The 14,830-nt window shown below is 37.1% G+C and overlaps 1 long non-coding RNA gene across 1 annotated transcript; it reads left to right on the forward strand.

The window, feature by feature from the left end:
- Positions 1-242: 242 nt before the first annotated feature.
- On the forward strand, positions 243-4,042 carry LOC107795764 (uncharacterized). The gene is made up of 4 exons (XR_001650238.2): positions 243-401; positions 1,377-1,417; positions 2,580-2,967; positions 3,093-4,042. It is a non-coding gene; the product is annotated as an uncharacterized LOC107795764 (long non-coding RNA).
- Positions 4,043-14,830: the final 10,788 nt, after the last annotated feature.

The raw sequence follows: 14,830 nt of genomic DNA on the forward strand, positions 1-14,830 counted from the left end.
AACTCTCATAGGGGTCGTTTGGTATGAGGGATAAGTAAAAATAGTGCTGGGATAAAACTTTAATACTACCTTATACCTTGTTTGGTTACCAAACTTGGGATAAGTTATCCCGAGATTAAAATTAATACCGGGATAACTTATACCTCATAGGAGGTGGGATAATTAATAGTAGGATTATAATCCGAGGACAAAATAGTGAAATTCACAAAAATAGCCCTAAGGTCCTCAAACCCTTTTTCTACATTAATTTTCCCATTCTTTACCCAACATTGGTAAAGCAACGCCGCTACAAATTTCTCTGCTCTTGGAGAAGATTTATTCTCTTCTTTAGTTGCAGAAGCTATGTTGTAGTGATTGAAGAACAACTTTGACATTATCTTCCATTTTGCTTTTCTCACAAGGTTAAAACTTCTATCAAAACCTATTTCTCTTATTCTTTCTTGTTATCATTTAAAAGTTCTCTGTTGCATAATTTGGGTACAGTCCTCTTCTCTACCAAAATAGTAAAAATCTGAACGCTTTTATGAATGCTACGTAATTGTTTTGCTGAATTTTATTTAGCAAATAATTGAGAAAAATCATAGCCTTTCAAGCTCAATATGTAGTGCCGAAAGAGCTGAAATATATGAAAGAGTACTAGCTATATGTGAAAGAGCTGCAATATGTGAAAATCTCAGTTGTGGATTGTCCACTGCCATTTATTAGCCCTTCTCTCTTATGTTGACGATGAAATCTTAGTTTAGCCTCTTTCCAAATATTCGTTGGGTTCATTTGTTTCTCTTTATGTGCTTGAAAATTATAAACTTTTGCTCATAAATTCCTTTTTCTAATTGAAATTTTTTGTATATTAATTCTTTTCATTTTTATTATGGCAAAATTAGGTTTTCTTATGGATCATCAACTATTGTCTGATATTGAATGCATTATTATCCTTGAGGAGATATTGTGCCAATAATTTCTTGTTATGTTTGTATTTCTTTTCATGACTATTTATGGTCATTCTATAAGAAGACAACATAGAAATAGGCATGTGATTAGGTACCATATGAGTGTTCGAATTCCTAAAATTATGTCTCATTTGAATTGTATCATACATGACAGTGATATTGCATGTATTGATAAGTTAAGAATGGATGAAAATTCCTTTCACACTTTAGTTCTCTTAACTAAGGAAATTGGAGGTTTGACTGATAGTAAAAATATGTCAAGTAGTGAAAAGTTAGCAATGTTCTTAAATATCTTGGTTCATCATGAGAAGAATAGATCAATTAAGGTTGACTATGTTAGATCGGGTTGGAGCGTAAGTTAAGCTTTCAATAAATGCTTGAGAGCTGTTCTCAAACTAACTCCATTGTTACTTGTTAATCCCAAACCAGTGCTTGAAGACGAGATTGAAGATCGATGGAGATGGTTTAAGGTATGTGAAATTTCTTTTGAGCTATTTATGTAAAACTAAAAAAATATAATCATACGAAAAGAAATTAATAGTTTGAAATAATCTATAATTGATTTTATAGGGATGTCTAGGTGCACTGGATGATACTTACATTCAAATTAGAGTTTCATCCGAGTTCAAACCAAGATATAGAACATGAAAGGGAGAAATATCAACTAATGTACTGGGAGTTTGTGATAGAAATCTTAATTTTACTTATGTATTACCTGGTTGGGAAGGATCTACTGCCGATGGTCGTGTATTACGAGATGCTATAGTTCAAACGAACGGTTTGAAAATCCCTGAGGGTATGCCATACATATGCTTATACACTCAAGTTATATCACAAAAAGAATGCTACATAAAAGTAACTAAATTTTATGTTTATATTAAAGGAAATTATTATTTATGCGATGGAGGATATACAAATGGAAACAATTTTCTTTCACCTTACAGAGGGTATAGATATTAGTTAAGGGATTGGCAAGGTGACAATCCGCCACCTCGATGTCGAGAAGAGCTTTTCAATATAAAGTATTCTAGGGCTCGTAATGTTATCGAAAGAGCATTTGGTCTCTTGAAAGGGTATTGGGGAATTCTTAGAAGCTCTTTGTGGTACTCAGTTAAGGTTCATAACAGGATCATTAGTGCTTGTTGTTTGATGCACAACTTTATTCGTAGAGAGATGGAAGTGGATCCCTTAGACATTGATATGGAAGAACAAGTGGAGTATCAACATGACAACATTAATGTTGTTGAATCATCTGAGGAGTGGACCACATGGAGGGATGAGTTGGCTCAATCAATGTGAAATGCAAGTCTAAACAATTGATCGTTTCAAAACGTTCCATGCTTGTATTATATTTTGTGGTGTTTGGGTATATTTCTCTTTAGTTTTTTGTATGATTGTAAGGTGTATCAACTTTCAGTTTTTTTTATTATAAGAAATAGTTACTTACTTTAATTTTTGTGAAGATTACTTATGTTTAGTTAGCGTTTCTTTTGTGATAGTTTTATACTTCCTATTTAATCTTTTTTTATGTGTAAAGTATATGAATTTTTATTTTTGTGATGCTAAGTAATATTGGAGATACTTATACTTCTTGTGGTGGTAACTAATACTTATGATGATTTATTTCACAAGATTATACAGATAAAATGAATAGACAGGCAGAAAATTCAAAGCTATTGTCAAAAAGATCAAGAAAATCAACACCTTCTTCTCGAAGGATCTGGACTCCAGCAGAAGAAAGTGCTCTTTTAGATGGTTTAAAAAAAGTGTGTGCTGATGGTTGGCGAGCCGATAATGGAACCTTAAGGCCAGGATACTTGATGGAATTAGAGCACTATTTTCATGAACGTCATCCTAGTAGTCAATTGAAAGGTGAACCACATGTTAATAATAAAGTAAAAGCATGGAAGAGATGTTATTCAAGCATAAGTTTATTAAAGAGTCGAAGTGGTCTGGGATTTCAATATAGTGATGGAACCATAATTGTTGATGATCCAAAACATTGCGATGAATTTTTAAGGTAATTTATACTTTGCTTAAGTTATTAGAATATTGTTACTTCATATAAGAATTTTCCTGAGTTCGCATCATAGTTTATAATTGACGCATATGTCATTACTTTGTTTCTTTCCTTATTTTTTCTAGATTGATCCAAAACAAAAAAGCATGAATACTAAGAAATGACCAATGTTTGAGGATTGGGAGGAACATTTTGGCTAGGATCGAGCGTCGGGAGAGTTCGCAGAAGGGCCGCTAGATGCTGCTGAGGATATTCTAAGGAGTCAAGCTTCAGGACTTTCTAATGACATGAGCTTAGGATGGCCTATTGTTGTTGATGAAGAAGAAGAAGATGATGCTGGTGATGGACCTAATATAGCTACTGGAGAAGCTAAAAATGCTTATGCTGGACCTAGTTTTATTGGAGAATCTGAAAAGGAAGATGCTAGAGCATCTGAACATTAATGTGCTGGAGCATCTGAAAATGAACATGCAGGATTCCAACAAAATCATAAACAAGGTGAGCATTCTAATAGGTCCTCTTCTAATTTCAATGAAAAAGAGAAAAGCAAGAAAAGAAAAAGGGTTGTGGAGGATTCTAGTGAGGCATTTCTTAATAGGATGACGGAAGTTATGAAAAACTTTATTGAAAGTCAAGATAAAAGAATGGGTGCCTTGATTGATAAGATTAGGGATCGTGACCGATCCGATATTCCTGGTGAAATTTATTCCATTCTTGAATCTCCCGCATTTAAGTTGTGCTCTGTACAAGAACTGTGAAGATGTCAAAAAGATGAAATTATTTTTACGTATGGGTGAACTTGAGCACCAAACAATGATGTTCATGATTATTAATGGCAAACTTTGAAGTATGGTAAAGTTGTGTATATGTGGTGGTACTAGTTTGATAGTTTTTGCTCGACTAACAACTTTAAAGTTAAACTGTAGTGCTATTTTTGATACCTCGGGTTATGTCCATACTCTTTTGTTTATGACTGGTGGGCACGAGGATGCTATATTTTTTGTGTAACTAATGTCTATTAAATAGCTTAAATCTAGTGTAAATGTTAAGTGCATATGTAATTATATTACTACTATGACAATTCTTCAATTTCTCTTTTTAGCTTAACTATGTTTTTGATGCCTCTAAATTCTATAGTTTTGGTTATGTCTTTCTGGCCAATTAGTGGATCTTGGTTTGAACCTCTGATGTGGAGTTTTTTTTTTAAAATCGCAATACATTCCGTGAAAATTGAAAAGACCAAGAAATCAATAGTATTATACATGGCAATTAGCTATCTTACATCTGAAGGAAACAGGAAAACAAATATTGTAAGTAAATATGATAATATTGAGACCAATTAATTTAACAAGAGTTATATCATTTCTTGGGGTGAATACTTTGCACAACAACCTCAATCTCTTCCTTGACTCTTTCAAATACATTTGGTCATTTAACTTCATCAACTGGGGTGCTTTCATCAATGTCATCACTAGTTCCGTGAGTTTCCTTATGACACTGAGGTTTTTTGTCGTGGTGAATCATAGCCTCAGTCTCTTCCTTTGCTCGATCTATCAAATTTGGTGCTTTTACATCTTTTGCGCCAACAGTAGATGTTGGGGCTTTATTGCCTCTGATGTGGAGTTGATTGTGTGTAGGATCTGGTGAAAGTGAAGATCATAGCATATGCAATATTTTTTATATAATGTTTGATGCTTTAAGTAGTATAAGTCAAGTTGTTGAACCGATATTTTTTGTATGGGCACAACTCTTGTTGCCAGGAATGGTAGAGCAATATTTCTTCAAATTTGGTTCTGCAATAGGGATTAAAGTTAGGAAGAAGATTTAGAAGAAGAAATCAGCAGATATATTTCAAAGAATTGAAAACTAGAGCCTCAAAACATTATTTAATACTTGTTGATGTAAGAATTGAAAATTGACGTATGTCAATTAGATAAAAGAGCAAGAAGATGGAGGCTAAATAAGATGGAGGTTATTTTTATAAATAAACAACTTCTTCTTAGAAATTATGCAATGCATGTCATTTTTAATACAACATACCAAACAGTGGATAATAAATAATATCAGGATAATTAATCCCAGCATAACTAATCCTAACATAACTTATCCTAGCATAACTTATCCCAGCATAACTTGTCTTCAAACCAAACGACCCCTTAGGGTAGGAGTTGCTCATATTATTCAGCGGGCACAAACTATTATCTCCTGCTACCCAATTAAATGGTTAAAGTTGTTTACCTAAAGCTCTCTAATTCAATTATAAACCGTGTCCTATGCGTGCATTACCCGTCCCATACCTAGGGTCCAGTAGGCTTTGGACCTACTATTTGGGTGGTTCTAGACTTTACTTAGGGTGCTCAAAATGATAAAACTAGGTGCACATTCAAAACAAGTAGGACTGCACATAATAGCAATGAGAGGTTCATGTTAGCCTCCACACATAGAAACAAAGGCACGCGAATAGATTTCAGGTTATGCAGTAGATAGTTTCAGAATTAAGACGTATTAGAGTCGTTAAGTCCTATAGACTTAGCTTTTATATGATCCCAATTCAAGACGTCCTACAGGCATTGCGGCTGTTTCAGATTATCGAATTGGTAGATTACATGTATTAATTTAGACATGATTTCTGAGTTGTTTGTGTCGTAGGGGTAGTGAAAGCTATTAGAAAACTCAGAATTATTCGTGTTTGATCCTATGGACATTCTTTTAAGCGAGTAACAGTACCCTATAGGCAGGATTTCTAATAGTTAGCATTTGAACTCAATTTTATCATACTTATTCTATAGGCATATTATCTAGGTGGCAGTGTAAGAAAATAATAGAAGTAATCGATCAATTAAAGCCTTATAGACATGGTATCCAGATAAGCGAAGACATGTATTAGTGCGATCCTATAGGCATTCTATCTAGTAATCATATTGCAATTACACTACTAAGCAAATAATTATTGACATTTGATTCCTATAAGCATACTATCTAATAGCACATAGAAGTAGACATATGAACATGTAGAGAACTTAAACTATTACAAACATGCTTTTGATGATGTACGGGTATTAGACAAGGTTAAGTAGGTGAAGTGTTCAAGTTCCTATAAGCATGATTTCTATTAGTGTCTAGAAATAGAGCATGTAGAACAAAGTAGCAAACAAAGCATGTAGACCCTATAGGCATGCTCTCTACCCATTTATATGAAAATTAAAGGATACTGATTCCCCCCATTCCACTAACTTTCCAACTGTTTTGTTGACAAATTATTACAGGCCGAAAATAATGAACATAAGTATAAATATTACACGCAGAACAGCTGCAGGCCCAAATAAAAATAACCCAGTACTGCCTGGGCCTTCAACAGGCTCACTTTCACACGAATAACAGACCTGGATCCAAATGCATCTCAAACAGGAGAGTGTGTCCATTTGCACAGCCCAGGGCTACACATGAACTCATACCAAGCCCAGCAATTACATATTGACCACTTAACCATATAAGTTAACGAACCGCACATAGCAATCAATTGAACAACCCTGAAGTAATACCTCCTAGGGATATGATTACATGACATTCAGCAGGATTCACATAAAGCATATTGGCACTTGCATTTTAGAAGCTAGGGTGACAGGATTGGTCAAACAAGGGCTTGACCATGAAACTGGGAGAACCGAACTTAGTTTCCACATGATGAGTTTGACATGAAAAGCTAACAACATAGGTTCACAACAAGTGAAAGAGTATAACATGTGCAACATTAGAAGAGTTGGGGAGGCATTCACTTAGGATAACAGGGTAAGCACACATACATGCTTAGTCTTCCAGAACTACAAGTTTAGAGTAAAGCATGAGCCAGAATTAGCCTAAAAGGGATTTTAAAACTAGGAATCTAAGACATGAAGGTCTAATAGAGTCATAGTCAGAGAAGGACAATTACACATAGTAAACAAGCAAGTAGGCATGGTCTATAACAGTCAATAAGAATCCTAATCATGCTGAGTATAACCTAAAGATTCCCAAGTCCAAAGACATCATGGTAGGAAGATATGTCAATCTTAAGATCAAATAGAATATACAGACTTCAGAACTTAAGCCAGTCGACTATGCATAATAACAATAACTAAGTGTATTAGGATTTAACTAGAAACCTAGGCAACACAAAAAATGTAGGATTGACCAAACACCACATTAGAGAGCAACATGTTTGGATAAAACACTGAGACAGTAGCTGGCACATATGGCTCATATAATCATAAAGCAGGGAAACAGTAGAACATATGTGATGACCCAAAAGGTCATCTTTAAATTTAATATTTAATTCTATATTTTAAGACCTCAAAAAGCACTATTCATCATTTCTCGACTTGCATGTGCAGTCCGTATAATTTTTCGAAAAACATTTATGTGAAAAATAGATTAAAATGTGAAATAGAGCCTTAAAATTCAATTAAGTTGATTTTGGTCAACATTTTTAGCAAACAGACCCGGATTAGTATTTTGACAGTTCCAATAGGTCCGTATCATGATTTGAGACTTGGGCGTATGCCCGGAATCGAATTCCGAGGTCCCTAGCTCGAGATATGAAATTGTGATGAAAAATTAAAAGTTTAAAAGTTTAATAATTTTTTAGAATTGACTGATGTTTGGTCTTGTTGATACCGGGTCCGTATTTTAATTCAGGAGCCCGGTACATGCCTACTATAATATTTATGACTTGTATGTCGAATTTGGTGAGAAACGGAGTTGAATTGACGTGATTCAGACGTTCGGTTGTGAAAGTAGATGTTTTAAAGGTTTCTTGAAAATTTCCTTTGATTTGGTGTCCGATTCGTAGTTCTAGGTGTTATTTTGGCGATTTGATTGCGCAAGAAAGTTCGTATGATGTTTTAGGACTTGGGTGCATGTTTGTTTTGGAGCCCCGAGGGCTCAGGTGAGTTTCGGATAGGCTACAGGATGATTTTGAACTTAGAAAATCTGATTTTCTACAACTTCAGGCTTCTGGTTTCCTTCTTCGCATCCGCGAAGGCTCTCACGCGAACGCGAAGTGTGAGCTGGGCTGGGGGATGGTTTGTCCTACATGAATGTGAGGCCAGGGTCACGAACACGGAGCACTGGGGATCTGCTCTTCGCGAACGGCAACACGCGAACGCGTAGAGTTATTGGAAGGGGGCTGGGGATCAGTGGGTTGTTCTACGCGAACGCAAGACAAGTCTCGCGAACGCGATGGCCAGGGGGGATAGACCATCGCGAACGCGTGTAATCCTTCGCAAACGCGAAAGCCACTCAGGCACAGCTCTTCGCTAACGTGGCAGTGTTCACACGAACGCGATGAACACTGTCGTCCAGTTAATTAAAACAGAACCTAAAACGGGAGTTTTCCCATTTTATCACAAACCCTCAATTAGAACTCGGTTTAGGGGCGATTTCAAAGGAGTTTTTCACGATTTTGAACTGGGTAAGTGTTCTTTAACATATAGCGATTATATTTCATAAATCTAAGTCTATATTCATTATTTATTACGGATTTAGATGGGAGAAATTGGAATTTTTGTATAACTTTCCAAAAATAAAAATTTAATATTTGAAGGTCCATTCGACATCGGAATTTGATAATTTTTGTATGGTTGGACTAATCTCAGAATGGGTGTTCGGAATTCGTAAATGTTTCCGAGATTTGAGATGTGGGCCCCACTCTCGATTTTTAAAATAAATTTCGGATTTTAATCCAGAAAATTAGTAAATTCATATGGAATTAATTCCTACGATTTGTATTGAATATATTGAATTGTTTATGACTAGATTTGAGGATTTTGGACACTAATTCGCGAGGCAAGGGTGTATTGGATACTTGAATTTGGTTGCAAAGCGAGGTTAGTGTCGTGGTTAACCTTGACTTGAGGGAGTAGGACTTATTTGTCTATTTGTTACATGATTTAATGTGCGGGAACAACGTATATGTGAGGTGAAGAGTACTTATGCGTTGTGGTTGAGTCAAAACATGCGGGTGGAATTTGTTTATTGTGAATAATTGTCTATTTAATTAAGATATTCCTGCTTAAGTTTATTATTGATTATTTGATCATTATTCGTGAAATTATTATCCATTTAATTATTGTTGAATATTTTGGAAGGTGAAGTCGGTATTGAATTGATTGATAAGTGTATATCCCCGCATTTAAATACTCTTCCGAATTATTATTATTATTTTCATGGTAAGGAAGAGTGTAAATGCACGAAGGATGTTGCCGTGCCAATTGTGAGTGTAAAAGCACGAAGGTTGTTGCCGTGCCATTTGTGAGTGTAAAAGCACGAAGGGTGATGCCGTGTCAAATGAGAGTAAAAGCACGAAGGGTGGTGCCATGACATTTTCATATTATCAATTGCTCATTTTATTGTTGATACATTAATTGGCTGCTAAGTGACACTTCTCCTGCTGAAATAGTATATCCTTCCCCTTCGCATGTTCCCGCCCAATCTATAAATTATTATTTATTGTATTATTGTTACTTCGTATTTGTATATACTTGTACAGGTTGTTTATGTACGTGTCTTGTCATAGCCTCGTCACTACTTCGTCGAGGTTAGGCTCGATACTTACCAGTACATGGGGTCGGTTGTACTGATACTGCACTCTGCACTTCTTGTGCAGATTTCGGAGTTGGTCCCAGCGGCGTACTGTAGATTTTCCCGGATACAGCTACCAGTGGAGACTTGAGGTATAACTGCACATCGTTCGTAGTTCTGAAGTCCCCTTCTATCTTATCTCAGTTGTGTATTATATTTCAAACAACATGAATTTTATTCAGACCTTTATTTGTATTATTCCAGAAGCTCGTGCACTTGTGACTCCAGTTCTGGGATGGTATTTAGATATCGCGATTATTATGGAATACTCACTTTATTTCAGACTTTATATCCGCATTGTTTCCTTGTTATTAAATAAATTTAAAATTTTGTTAAAATGGTTAGTATTATTCTAACGTTGGCTTGCCTAGCAAGTGAAATATTAGGCGCCATCACGGTCCCGAAAGTGGAAATTTCGGGTCGTGACAACATACATGAAGGATTCATCAGAAAGTAATTTACTCAAGCAAGTTCTGGGCAAGATATAACCCCCTTAAGAATACAAGAATCCAAGACAAGGCATGGGAAAGGGTCCATGAAGAGCAATAGGTGATCAGAATAGCAGAGCAGGCTGAAGGTAATTATAAATCATTCAAATTGCACACATATAACAAGCCCGCGTCGAAGCTCAGAATTCAAGCAAGTGTAGATACTAGAAAAGCATAGGGTACAGGATAATGCTAAGGCAAACATGAATACGAATAGAGGCAAACAATAGCATATTGATTCACAAAGGCCTAAATGACATGAACACAAGCAAAAGAGAATAGAATTACAAGAGTCTTATTACTCACCAATTTGAAGAAATAACGAGCTAATACGGTAGAAAATTAGTGCCACCTGCTCGCTTATCAGTAACAAGGAGAGAATAACAGAAACCCCAAGATTCTCAGTGCGTCAGAGTTCCCAAAGGTCTCAGATGAACCCCGGGCAGTGCTCACACTAAGAGAGTCTAATAGTCGGATTCCGGTGGCCTTGGCTTTCAGCCGACCAAGAGTATGATCTTAGTATAGTTTAGAGTAAGTGAGTTTGAGAAAACAGTCGCAATAACAGTAGTGCCGTCCTCGAGGGGAAAAGGGGGATGTGGGTTTATATAGTAATAAAATTCAACACACAAATAAGAAAATACAGTCAATCGAACATAAACAAGGAAAGAAGAACATGCAAAAATTCAATTTAGAATCATATTAGGAGAAGAAACTAGGTAAACCCTAGTTTGATTAGGATCAGAAATTGGCCAGAGATCTCGGTGAATCGGACACCATATTTACGCAGGTAATAGCGGTATAATCCGTGAAAGGTAAGTAAATCATGGTAAGAATCCATGGATGAGTTAGATTCAGAGTAGAATTAGGGCGGCGACTAGGGTTTGTGAGGAGAGGGGAAAGTTTGAGAGGGTATAGATGCGGCTGACCGAGTAAAATGAGGCTAGGGTTTGGGGTGAGGTTAATTAGAAGAGGGGAGATGGCTTGTGGGCCGTTGATTTTGGGAGATCAACGGCTAGGATTTAATGAGAGGCGAATCGGGTTAGTGGATGGGTATGGGGTAGTGGGTCACTGGTATTGGGCTAGGGGTCACTGGGCTGGAGTTTAGGGTGTGGGCTGGTGGATTGGGTCCGAAATTTATCCTGTTTTGGGCCAGATTTTAAATACAAGAAATTAAGGGGAAAAACAATTTAATAAAATAGCTAAATAAATATAAAAATATTATTTATGCAACTTAATATTTTAAAATAATCGGTGAAGATTATAATAATATAAAAAATTATTTTTACCCTGAATAAAATGATAAAAATAATTAATTATAAAGTATAGACTATTATAGCAAAAAAATGCGTAAATATTTCAAATAATGCAAATGTAATTATATGAAATGAAGTAAAATGTTATAAAATACACGCGTGGGTATAAATAATAAATTTGGATGATTAAATCACCCTAAAATAATTTTAAGGAATAATTACTAAATATTTGAATAATTTAAATGCAAGAAAATCAATTTTAAAGCTTTAAGAATTATAGAAAATTATAGAAGATACTTATATGGCTCTTGTAAATTGGGTAATAATGTAAAATGATAGTTTGAAAGTATATAGAATATTTTATAAAATATGAAGGCAAAATTGGGTATCAACAACCGCCCCTCTTTACCCGGTAATGATGAAAGAGTTGTCGGGTAAAGAAATTATGATGACCAATTTTGTCCGAATGAACAAAGATGAGGCGTGTTTGAAAATTGGAGGCCGAACCCTGGTTCTTGAGTTGCCTACATATCCCTGGTATTATGGGAATTAGGCCGTGTGTAGTTCTGGATCCAACGGCAAACGAAACTGATTAGTTGTTATAAGGATGGTCATATGTTTCGAGGAAAGGTCTTTTGTATAGGATGGAGTCATCAGTTACGGATAATTTTGGGTGGAGCTATGAATGCAAATTTGAATGTTACGGATGTTCTAGATAAACGTTTGGGCGGTTACGGAACAAAGAGTAATCAATTGCCAATCCTTGGTTACGTTTGAGATAATCAAAGGATGTGAACATTGTGAACATAAACTGGAGCGAGAATTGCTCCCGTTTGTAGAACGGTTACCTCCTGAGTTACATGCAAAAATTAAAACATAATGCACGCAAATATATAGCGTTATTGCGAAATTTAAACATGATGCAAATTCCCTTCGGACCATGAGAGTTGTCTTTGGACGATGAGGATGATGTCCTTAGACCATGATGTCCTGGGCCATGAAGCGTATGATAAGGGATTCACATGCCATGAAATGGTGTCCCCGGTCCATGAGGATGGTGCTTCTGGGCTATGACGCCTTTGAATAATGATATGCAATTTTGAGAGATCCTCGAGCCATGGCATGATGTCTTCGGTCTATGAGGATGATGCCTTTAGACTATGACGTCTTCAGATAATGTGGCGACGTTTCAGCCTATTAAATGCAAAGATACGGAGATATCGGTTGTCTGATAGCGGGAACAGGTGATGCTTAGTTGTATGCAAGAACGAGACAGGGCCGCGCTTAGCCTTGTATGTGGTGAGGGCAGTGCTTAGCCCTATGCAGAGGAAGACAATGTTTAGCCTTATGCAATGATGGAGGCAATGCTTAGCCTTATGCAATGTGATAGAGGCAGTGCTTAGTCTCATGCAAAGGAAGGTAATGCTTAGCCTTATGCAGTGACAGAGGCAGTGCTTAGCCTTATGCGAAGAATGGAGACAATGCTTAGTCTCATGCGAAGGAAGGCAGTGCTTAGCCTTATGTAATAATGGAGGAAGTGCTTAGAGTCATGCAAAGAATGGAGACAATGCTTAGCCCCATACAAAGGAAAGTCAGTGCTTAGCCTTATGCAATAATGGAGGCAGTGCTTAGCCTCATGCAAAGAATGGAGACAATCCGTTTCAACACCAATTGCCCCGCTGTGAATTGCCTCGATCTAACCTTTTTGTTGAAAGCCCTTGCTATTCTATTCTGGTAGAGGTGGCCGTGACACATTGTGTTCATCCTTTTACCATCAATGAGAGCCAGCTGTTCATACCAGTTTCGTATATATTCCGCATCACTGAGCTCGGTCTCTTGTATGATCCTTAAGGAAGGAATCTCCACTTCGGCAGGGATAACGACTTCAGTACCGTAGACAGTAGATTGGGGGTTGCCCCAGTTGACGTACGAGTTGTGGTGCGGTACCTGAGCAAAGCAAATGGTAGCTTCTCGTGCCATTGCTTGTAGTTGTCCACCATTTTCCTCAATATCTTCTTGATGTTCTTGTTGGCGGCTTCTATGACTCCATTCATCTGCGGTCCGTATGCTGTAGAATTTTGGTGCTTGATCTTGAATGTTTCACACATGGCATTGTGAGTAATGATTGACTCAAGTACCCCAAATCGACAAACAATACAGCCCCGGACGAAATCCGCTATGACCTTCTTAGTCACAACCTTATATGAAGCGGCTTCAACCCATTTTGTAAAGTAATCTATAGCCACCAAAATGAACCTGTGTCCGTTTAAAGCAGCAGGTTAAATTGGTCCGATGACATCCATACCCCAAGTAGAGAAAGGCCAGGGTGAACTCGTTGCATTGAGTTCGTTGGGTGGTACCCGTATCATATCAGCATGTACCTGGCATTGGTGACACTTTTGAACATATTTGATGCAGTCTGTTTCCATAGTCATCCAGAAATACCCAGCCCTTAATATCTTCTTGACCAGAACGAACTCGTTCATGTGAGGTCCACAAGTTCCGACGTGTATTTCTTCGAGTAGTCTAGATGCCTCCTTAGCATCGACACATCATAGCAATCCCAAATCAGGAGTTCTTCTGTACAGAATTCCTCCACTTTGAAAGAAATGGCTGGTCAATCTTCGGAGCGTGCACTTATGAGTGTGTATAGAATTCTCTGGGTATTCCCCTTTCTCCAGGTATTCCTTGATATCGTGGAACCATGGATTTCTGTCAAACTCTTCTTCAATATGAGCACAATAAGTTGGCTGCTTGCGAATCTCTATCAGGATAGGTTATGTGAAATTCTTGTCTGGATGTTGTATCATGGAAGACAAGGTAGCCAATGCATCTGCGAACTCATTCTGAATCCTTGGAACAAATTTTGAATTCTATCTTTGTGAACCTCTTGATCAACTCTTGTACACAATGCAAGTATGATAATATTTTAGTGTTCTTGGTAGCCCATTCTCCTAGTACCTGGTGTACCAATAGATTAGAATCTCCGATTACTAACAACTCCTCAACATTCATGTCGATGGCCAATCTGAGTCCCAAGATGAAGGCCTCATATTCTGCCATATTATTGGTGCACGGGAACCTGACTTTTGCAGATACCGGATAATGTTGGCCGGTTTCTGATACTAAAATAGCTCCGATGCCTACTCCCTTGAAGTTTGCTGCTCCGTCAAAAAACATCCTCCAACCGTCGGGAAAATACATATTCAATGGTTTGTATTCTCCGTCTACGGGGTTCTCTGCTCAGTGATCGGCCAATGCTTGTCCTTTAACTGCCTTGTGAGTCACATAAATGATGTTGAACTCACTTAGCAGTATCTGCCATTTTGTTAACTTACCTATAGGCATGGGTTTCTAGAAGATGTATTTTAGTGGACCCATCCTTTATATGAGATATGTAGTGTACGCACAGAAATAATGTCTTAACTTCTGGGCTATCCATGTCAAAGCACAACAGGTGCACTCCAGCAAAGAGTAACGGGCTTCGTAAGGTGTGAATTTCTT

Source organism: Nicotiana tabacum, chromosome 15, assembly GCF_000715075.1.
Source record: "Nicotiana tabacum cultivar K326 chromosome 15, ASM71507v2, whole genome shotgun sequence".
Taxonomy (NCBI): Eukaryota; Viridiplantae; Streptophyta; class Magnoliopsida; order Solanales; family Solanaceae; genus Nicotiana; species Nicotiana tabacum.